This window comes from Ornithorhynchus anatinus, chromosome X1 (genome assembly GCF_004115215.2).
Source record: "Ornithorhynchus anatinus isolate Pmale09 chromosome X1, mOrnAna1.pri.v4, whole genome shotgun sequence".
NCBI lineage: Eukaryota > Metazoa > Chordata > Mammalia > Monotremata > Ornithorhynchidae > Ornithorhynchus > Ornithorhynchus anatinus.
Genome location: NC_041749.1, coordinates 89674176 through 89683353, shown reverse-complemented (window position 1 = coordinate 89683353; position 9178 = coordinate 89674176). Strand labels below are relative to the sequence as shown.

Here is a 9178-nt window from a genome sequence, read left to right as displayed (position 1 = left end):
TCGGGATTAACTGTGAGCCTCACGTGGGACAACCGGATTACCCTGTATCTACCCCAGCGCTTAGAACAGTGCTCTGCACCTAGTAAACGCTTAACAAATACCAACATTATTGTTATTATTATTAACAATAAACAGACATTCCCTGCCCACAATGAGCTTACAATCTCGAGGGGGAGACACGTAGTAAGCGCTCAATAAATACCATTGATTGAATCGATCCAACTAATCTATTGCAGGCCTGTCCTGAAGTGGCCGGGAATCTTTCACGCAAAGCTTTTCCATAATGGAGCGTCCTAAAAGGCCATGATTCAGGGTGAATTCTGACTCGACCCAGACAAGTATCTTATGTAGAATTCAGGCTGGCAGCCTAGAGGAAACAAAAAGTCATCACATAAAAGAGCATGTGTACACTGCAGGTACACACAGTTCTTTCAGAGCGTGCGCTTGCACTGTGTTTTGGCTAGAACGCTCTTCCAACGTCTTGCATCAATCTGAGCATAGCATGATGCAAGGGCAGAAGAAATGGTTGTGCACACTTGCGGGGCATCAGACCCAGGGAGAAGACAGACAACAGTGCAAGTTTTCCATAGCACAGGGTTCTGCAAGGAGCAACTCCCATATTTTAAAAGATTCCGGGGCAGGGCATGCATAATGTATGTTTTTAGAGGCATCTAGAAGGCAGGGCCATCAAGCCTGTGGTCTCAGCACAGTAGGGGCTTCGATAAATACTAAGCCACAACAATGGATGATTGGATTTTCTTGCCCCTCTCCATAAATCTACACAAGGAAGCCACTGGCAGAGGGGAGATAAGAAGAGATAAGAGGATTTGAGTTTTAAACATTTTAGAGTCGGCCCAGGAGAGGAATGGAGAGGGCTAGGTCTCCAGCCGGCCCCTGGACTCCATTCTGAAAGTAGAAATGGAGAAAGTGAATGGGACAATGAAATTAGAGGGAGAGACTCCTGTAGGGATAAATAATTAAATATCTCAACCCTCAATTATTGATGCCACCTCGAAATGGTTGTGAATCATTTACCAGGGCAATGTGTAACCAAACATATATATGGGGCAACAGCTGGTAAAAAAGGAGTTGTGGGGTATACCTCGCTACTGGACGTGGAGCAGCGATCGATCCAGCTGGTTGGGGCTCCGGATGTAAAGGCGTTCTGGGCTTCAAACTTGACAAGAGCTAAACTAGAATTCTCCTCAGTTGCAGCTCCAGGCCTTCTTGTCGAAGCCTATCAGCGGGGGAGCCATGAAGACTTCAACCCGAGCGGGGCCAGGCTGAGTCTTGGGGTCCAGAGCGACTGTGTGGGTGAGCAAGTTACGGCTGCTGTTGTTTAAGGCAAACAGGGAATGTTCTGGGGCTCAGTCAGAGCTGGTGAGGTTGGGGAACAGGTCACTGCATGAGCCAGGACTCACCCCTGGGTTTGCTTCCTTCACACACAGGAGAGATCGCTGCCTTCTAGTGAAAACATTAGATCATCTCTTCGTCCTCTTCTGGGTGTGGCTGTGATAGATATGGTATCCTTGGGGACCCCAAGGACCCCTCTCTCAGCTCCCCGGGGCTCCCCAGCCAGCAGCGGGGCATGGCTTTCTCCCTGACACGGCCTACAAACTCTATTAGCCTTGTAATTAAAAACAGCTGTAATCTGATCAGGTGGAGATCACTGTTACAAAATGAAGGAAGCCATTAGCAGGAAATGTTGTGGTTCGGGCAGACATCAAATCAGTTTAAAGAGATTGGGTTTCATTGTTTTTATACAGTTACTCCATTACTATAATGCACTAACCCCATTTAACTGACTCACTATGAGGGATACTTACAAGGCAGTAGTGACATCTATGTGAAATGAATGGCATAAAACTGAAACTCCAAGGAGATACCTATGAAACTATCACCAGGGCTGAAATTTTATCAATTTGAAAACTTCTCCGCTGTTTTCTCTTCTGTGGCCTGGTTCCTGGCCCTCTGGTTGGCTGGGGCCCCTTCCCCCACTGCCATACGGTCCTTCACCGGCTGTTGACGTTCTACCTTCTCGGCGCCTTCGGCCACCGTGGCCTTCTTTGTTCCCGCTTCTGCCTCCTCTGTCCCTACATCATCATGGCTGTCTTCTCTGCCACTGCCAATTTTGTCATCTACCCTCCCTTTAGACTGTAAGCTTGTTGGGTGCAGGGAACTTCAGCCAATCAGCTGTATTTATTGAGGGCTTACTGTGTGCAGGGCACTGTCCTAAGTGCTTGGGAGAGTACAACATAACAATAAACAGACATATTCCCTGCCCACAATGAGCTTACAGTCTAGGGGGGGAGACAGAAATATAAATAAATAAATTACAGATAAGTGCATAAGTACTGTGGGGCTGGGAGGTTGGAAATGAATAAAGGAAGCAAGTCAGGGCGATGCAGGAGGGAATGGGAGAAGAGGAAAGGAGGACTTAGGGAAGGCCTTCAATTCTTTTATACTCTACTTTCCCAAGCACTTAGAACAGTGCTCTGTACACAGTAAGTGCTCAATAAATATGACTGAGTGATTGATTCTCCATTTCTGCCACTGACTACTCTGCTGCCCCTGCTATTGGGGACTGGTAGCACACAGGGCACCAACTTCAGGACATATGCAGACAAAAAGCTCCATCTGGAACTTCATCCCTTCATCTTTGTGGGCAACCGTACCAAGCCCACCACAATTAATCAATCAGTGACATTTATTGAGCACCTACTGTGTGGCAAGCACTGTACCAAGAGCTTGGGAGAGTTTAATAGAAGGAAAGCCAATCCCTGTCCCCAAGGAGGGTTGGACTATAGAGTGTTAGTTCCTTGTGGGCAGGGACTGTGTCTACTACTCTGTTATACTGTACTCTCCCGAGGGCTTAGTACGGCGCTCGGTACACCGTAAGCACTCAATAAATACCACTGATCGATTGCCTGATTGAAGGAGCCTACAATCTAGGAAGGGAAGACAGACACAGAACTATTTACAAGTAGGAGGAAGAAGTGCTTAAATAGTCTGGTCTTAGGCTGTCGAGTTGTTTCAGACCCATAGCGACACCACGGACACATCTCTCCCAGAACGCCCCGCTTTCCATCTGCAATCGTTCTGGTAGTGCATCCATAGAGTTTTCTTGGTAAAAATCCGGAAGTGGTTTACCACTGCCGCCTTCCGCGCAGTAAACTCGAGTCTCTGTCCTTGATTCTCTCCCATGCCACTGCTGCCCAGCATGGGTGAGTTTTGACTTGTAGCATATTGCCTTCCACTCGCTAGCCACTGCCCAAGCTAGGGATGGAATGGGTAGGCCTCTGCTTGACTCTCCGTCCCGTAGCCAAGACTGGTAGAGAACTGGAAACTCTTCAGGTGCGACCCTGAGAGGGGGCTTAAATGGTACAGTATGTAAAATTCAAAAGAAAGTGAGAAGTAGTGAGTGCACAAGTTCTGAGCTAGTGCAAAACTGCTGAGGTGATAGTTGAGGGGATGTGGCCTGGGGAGAAGAAATTTATATCATGGAAAGCTTCCTGGAGGAAAAAGGATTTCAGAAGTATTCTGAAGATGGGCAGAGGTGCGGTCTGGCAGATTTGAAGGGGGGAGTTCCAGGCAGGAAGGAGGGCATGGGCTATGGGATGGAAGTGGGAGAATTAAGATTGAAGCATGGTAAGCAGCACGGTGAGCTTGGGAGGAATGGAGAGAGCGAACTGGGGTCTAGTAGGAGAAGAGAGTGACTAGGTAGGAGGGAGACAGCTGATGGAGAGCCTCAAAACTGATGGTCAGGAGATTTTGGTTGATGCATAGATGAATGGGTAATTATTAGAGGTTTCTGAGGGGTGGAGAGATGTGTGCAGAATGAGAACTTGAGCCAATCAATTAGTGGTATTAATTGAACATTTACTGTGTGCAGAACATTGCACTAAGTACTTGGGAGAGTATAATAGAACTGGTAGACATGCTTCCGGCCCTCAAGGAGTTCCCAGTCTAGTAAGGGAGGGAGACATTAAAATAAATAACAGCTAGGTCAAGCAGCCCCTTCTCAGGATGCACCTGGAGAGTTTCCAATACTCTACCGGCCTTGGCTACAGGAGGGAGAGTCAAGCAGAGGCCTACCCATTCCATTCCTAGCTTGGGCAGTGGCTAGCGAGTGGAAGACAATCTGCTGCAAGTCAAAGCTCACCTGTGCTGGGCGGCAGCGGCATGGGAGAGAGTCGAGGGCAGAGTCAAGTTCACTGCGTGGAAGAAGGCAACAATAAACCACTTCTGTATTTTTTACCAAGAAAACTCTATGGATGCACTACCAGAACAATTGCGGATGAAGGTGAAACATTCTGGGAGAGATGTGTCCATGGAGTCACTGGGTCAGAGACGACTCCACAGCCTAAGACAACAAGGGGACACAGCAAAGTATAAGGATAGGTACATAAGTGCTGTGGGGCTGGGGTAATGGGTATCAAAGTACTTAGGTGACACACATGGGAGGGTGAATAGGGTGGAGAGATGAGGTTATTCAGGGAAGGCTTCCTGGAGGAGATATGATTTTGCCTCCTTTTTAGTAGGCTCAGTCTCTGCTGGTCCAGGGATGGTGGACTTTCTCAGCTCTTAAGGGCCACTGTGAAGCATTCAGTTGTATTGATTGGGCGCTTACTGTGTGCAAAGCACTATACTAAGAGCTTGAGAGAGTACAATACAACAATAGACACATTTCCTGCCCACAAAGAGCTCACAGAAGCAGCTGTTGACACCCCAGCCTGCCCTTCACCACTCAGCAGCAGCAGAAGCCTGTCCCATTTTCTGTTTTGGGGGTTACAAAGGGAGGCTCTCTCATGATTCTTGGCTAGGTATGGAGGCCATTTGTCCAGGTGCTCTGTTCCCTGTGCGGTACAGAGTTTGAATGGACGGGGAGAAGGTAGGGTATCTGCAAAGAGGTGTCTGGTATTCTTGAGTGCCATCAGTGGCCAATATATGGCTAGGGCTCTTCCTCCACCCTAGTTTCTAGACTGTGATGGGCTACTTGCGGTGGCGGGGTCCAACTTTTGCAACTTCAAGTGAACTGTCTGCTCAGTTCTTGTGGGGAGCATGTCTTACCCTCCACACTGGTTATGAGGACCTAAAGTCTTAAATGGGTAGGTCACCCCCTGGACTTATGTTCCTGTCCTCCTGACCCTCTCTTTGTCTTTGTCCCTCTTTTCTAACCCTCTGTCCTCCTGTCTCCCTTGTTGGATTTTTTTTTATGGCATTGGTTAAGTGTGTCAGGCCCCATACTAAGCTCTGGGATAGATACAAGCTAATCAAGTTGGACACAGCCCATGTTCCACATGGGGTGCACAGTCTTAATCCTCATTTTACAGAGGCGGTAACTGAGACTTGGAGAAGTTGTGACTTGCCTAAGATCACACAGCATGAGGTGGCGGAGGTGGCATCAGAACCCAGATCCTTGCAACTCCCAGACCCGTGCTCTATCTACTAGGCAATGCTGCTTCTCCTTGTCTCCCCATTCCTCTGCTCTCCTGCCCCTCTGGTTCTGGGTACCTCCCTGGCTATGCTTCTGAGATGACCTGGGTGAGTCTCCGGCTGCCTTTGGCCACATCTCTTTCCTGTCTTTTTGTCTCCCCTTTTGGAAGCCTGTTCAATCGCCCTCCTTTTGCCCCTCATGATCAAAGAATAGGGACAGGAGAGAAAGTGGTAATGGCCGAAGGCAGATATATAATGGCAGCAAAGTCAGCAGCAGGGGAAGAGAAGTCAGGGATAATGATCACAGTGGAGGAAACAGAAGCAGCGTGGCTCAGTGGAAAGAGCACGGACTTTGGAGTCAGGGCTCATGAGTTCGAATCCCAGCTCTGCCACTTGTCAGCTGTGTGACTGTGGGCAAGTCACTTAACTTCTCTGTGCCTCAGTTCCCTCATCTGTAAAATGGGGATTAAGACTGTGAGCCCCACGTGGGACAACCTGATTCCCCTATGTCTACCCCAGCGCTTAGAACAGTGCTCGGCACATAGTAAGCGCTTAACAAATACCAACATTATTATCATTATTATTAGAAGAAACCACCGTGGCAGAGAAATAGGTGTAGGCGGGGTTGAATATGGTAGTGGTAGAGAGTGGACTTAAACTAGGTGAGGATGAGGCAGGGAATGGGCTTGGAGCAGAATGGGAGCAGGGCAGAGAGAAGGCAGAGTTAGAAGAAGCCAAGGTTGCTTCTTCAACAGAGATTGCTGGAACAGGCAAGTTTACATGAACTAATGGAGAATCTTGCAAATTTGCAAGACAGAAAAAAAGGTGCAATTATACTGATAAATAATAAAACACGAAAACATGTATAAAATAATACATTGACTTTGAAAAAAATCCTTAACACTAATTTTATCAATCAAATTTGTATGGCATTTTCTTAAAAGCAAGCATCAAACCTCACCTGCCTTTGCACTGCTGAGGGACTCTATGCCACTGAAAGTTTCGGTGTTTTGTGTTTGCCAAAAATCTATGGGACACTAGTCACAGTATTACAGGGTAGGGAAGAGCATATGGAAGATTCAGGGACTATATCTAAATGTGCCAAGTAAATCCCTGCTCAGGGCATATCCAGTAAATACCTCTACTGGAAGAACAACTACCATAGCAAACACAGAATAATAATAATAATTATGATGGCATTTGTTAAGCACTTACTATGTGCCGAGCACTGTTCTAAGCCCCGGGGTAGATACAAGGTAATCAGGTTGTCCCACAAAGGGTTCACAGTCTTCAACCCCATTTTACAGATGAGGTAACTGAGGCACAGGGAAGTTAAGTGACTTGCCCAAGGTCACACAGCTGACAAGTGGCAGAGCTGGGATTAGAACCCATGACCTCTATCAAGCCTGGGCTCTTTCCACTGAGCCACGCTACTTAGGGCAGCAGCGTGGCCTAATGTATAGAGCACAGGCCTGGGAGTCAGAAGGACCTGGATTCTAGCGTGGCTCAGTGGAAAGAGCATGGGCTTTGGAGTCAGGGCTCATGAGTTCGAATCCCAGCTCTGCCACTTGTCGGCTGTGTGACTGTGGGCAAGTCACTTAACTTCTCTGTGCCTCAGTTCCCTCATCTGTAAAATGGGGATTAAGACTGTGAGCCCCACGTGGGACGACCTGATTCCCCTATGTCTTCCCCAGCGCTTAGAACAGTGCTCGGCACACAGTAAGCGCTTAACAAATACTAACATTATTAGTCCCAGCTCTGCCACTTGTCTGCCGTGTGACCTTGGGCAAGTCACTTTACTTCTCTGTGCTTCAGTTACCTCCCTCGTCTATAAAATGGGTGAGCCCCATGAGGGTCATGGCCTGTGTCCAGCCTGATTAGCTTGGATCTACCCCAGCACTTAGTACAGTACCTGGTACATAATAAGGGCTTAAATGCCATTAAAAACACACACACACACACATTCAAAGGCTCCATTATAAAGGCAAATGCGGAACAACGGTTGATGGCATTTCAATAAAATAATATTATGGAACTTAATTGTAGGATTTAAGTGCTTATTATATGCCAAGCACTTTTCTAAGCACTGGGGTAGATCCAAAGTTAATCAGATAGGACCGTCCAACATGGGGCTCACATTCTTAATCCCCATTTTACAGATGAGGTAACTGGGGCCCAGAGAAGTTTAATGATTTGCCCAGGGTCACATAGCAGACATAGTGGCAGAGCTAGGATTAGCACCCAGGTCCTTCTGACTCCCAGGCCTATGCTCTATCCATTAAGCAACACTGTTTCTCTTAATTCAATAAATCAGTAGTTTTTATTGAGCAGTTACTCTGTTTAGAACACTGTATTAAGTACTTAGGAGGGTACACCTTCTCACTGTGCCTTGATCTCTTCTATCTCGCCGCTGACCCTTTGCCCACATCCTGCCTCTGGCCTGGAATGCTCTCCCTTTTCATATCCAACAATTACTCTCCCCCCATTCAAAGCCTTATTGAAGGTATATCTCCTTTAAGAGGCCTTCCTTGATTAAGCCCACCTTTCCTCCTCTCCCACTTCCTTCTGCATCACCCTTACTCCCTTTGTTCATCCCCCCCTCCCAACCCCACAGCACTTATGAACATATCTGTAATTTATTTATTTATATTAATGTCTATCTTTCCCCCTCCAAACTGTAAACTCATTGTGGGCAGGGAATGTGTCTGTTTATTGTTGTATCGTACTCTCACAAGCACTTAGCACAGTGCTCTGCACACAGTAAGTGCTCAATAAATATGATTGAATGAATGCACTAGATTCAGTAGACAGGATCCCTGCCCTCCAGGAGTTTACAGTCTTTTAGCTGCCATTGCAATGAATTTCTTCAATTGAGCATCTGTAACAAGGGGACTGCCACACATCTGGACCTTATTTGAATGAAGCAGGATTCAGGATGGCACACAATCTACCCAACTGTGTGTTCTTCAGGAACTTGTTCAATCTTCCCACCTTCCCCTTCAGGTCATCTCTTCAGTCACCTCAACATTCTTATTCTTTCATCCGTTTACTTGTTACTGGGGGATGCAGACGTTAAAATAAATGAATTACGGATATGTACGTAAGTGCTGTGGGACTGAGGGTGGAGTGAATAAAGGGTGCAAATCCAAGTCCAAGGGTGATGCAAAGGGAGTGGGAGAAGAGGAAATGAGGGCTTACTTGGGGAAGGCCTCTTGGAGGAGATGTGATTTTATGTGAAGGTGGGGAGAGTGATCATCTGCCAGATATGTAGAGGGAGGGAGTCCCATGCTCTTTAAACTATTGTATACTAGTCAGTCTATAACTGTTTTTCTTTCCCATTAGATTTACAAACCCCTCCACAGCAGGGAGTCCATCTTTTTTTCAAGATGGTATTTGTTCGTTCATTCATTCAATTGTATTTATTGAGCGCTTACTGTGTGCAGAGCACTGTACTAAGCGCTTGGGAAAGTAGAATACAGTAATAAAGAGAGACAGTCCCTGCCCACAATGAGCTCACAGTCTGTGGGGAAGGGAGGAGGGGAGGATAGGGACAAGATAATCAGGTTAGATATCATCCCTGTCCCACAAAATAATTATGGTATTTGTCAAGCGCTTATTAAGTGCCAGGCCCTGTACTAAGCGCTGGGGTGGATGCAAGCAAACCAGGGTGGACCCAGTCCTTTATCCCGTATGGTGCTCACAATCTCAATCCCTATTTTATAGATGAGGTAACTGAGACACC

The 9178-nt window shown here is 47.0% G+C and overlaps 1 non-coding gene across 1 annotated transcript; it reads left to right on the top strand.

The window, feature by feature from the left end:
* Positions 1 to 4015: 4015 nt before the first annotated feature.
* LOC114807026 lies at positions 4016 to 4152 on the top strand. Its single transcript, XR_003755079.1, has one exon. It is a non-coding gene; the product is annotated as a small nucleolar RNA SNORA7 (small nucleolar RNA).
* Positions 4153 to 9178: the final 5026 nt, after the last annotated feature.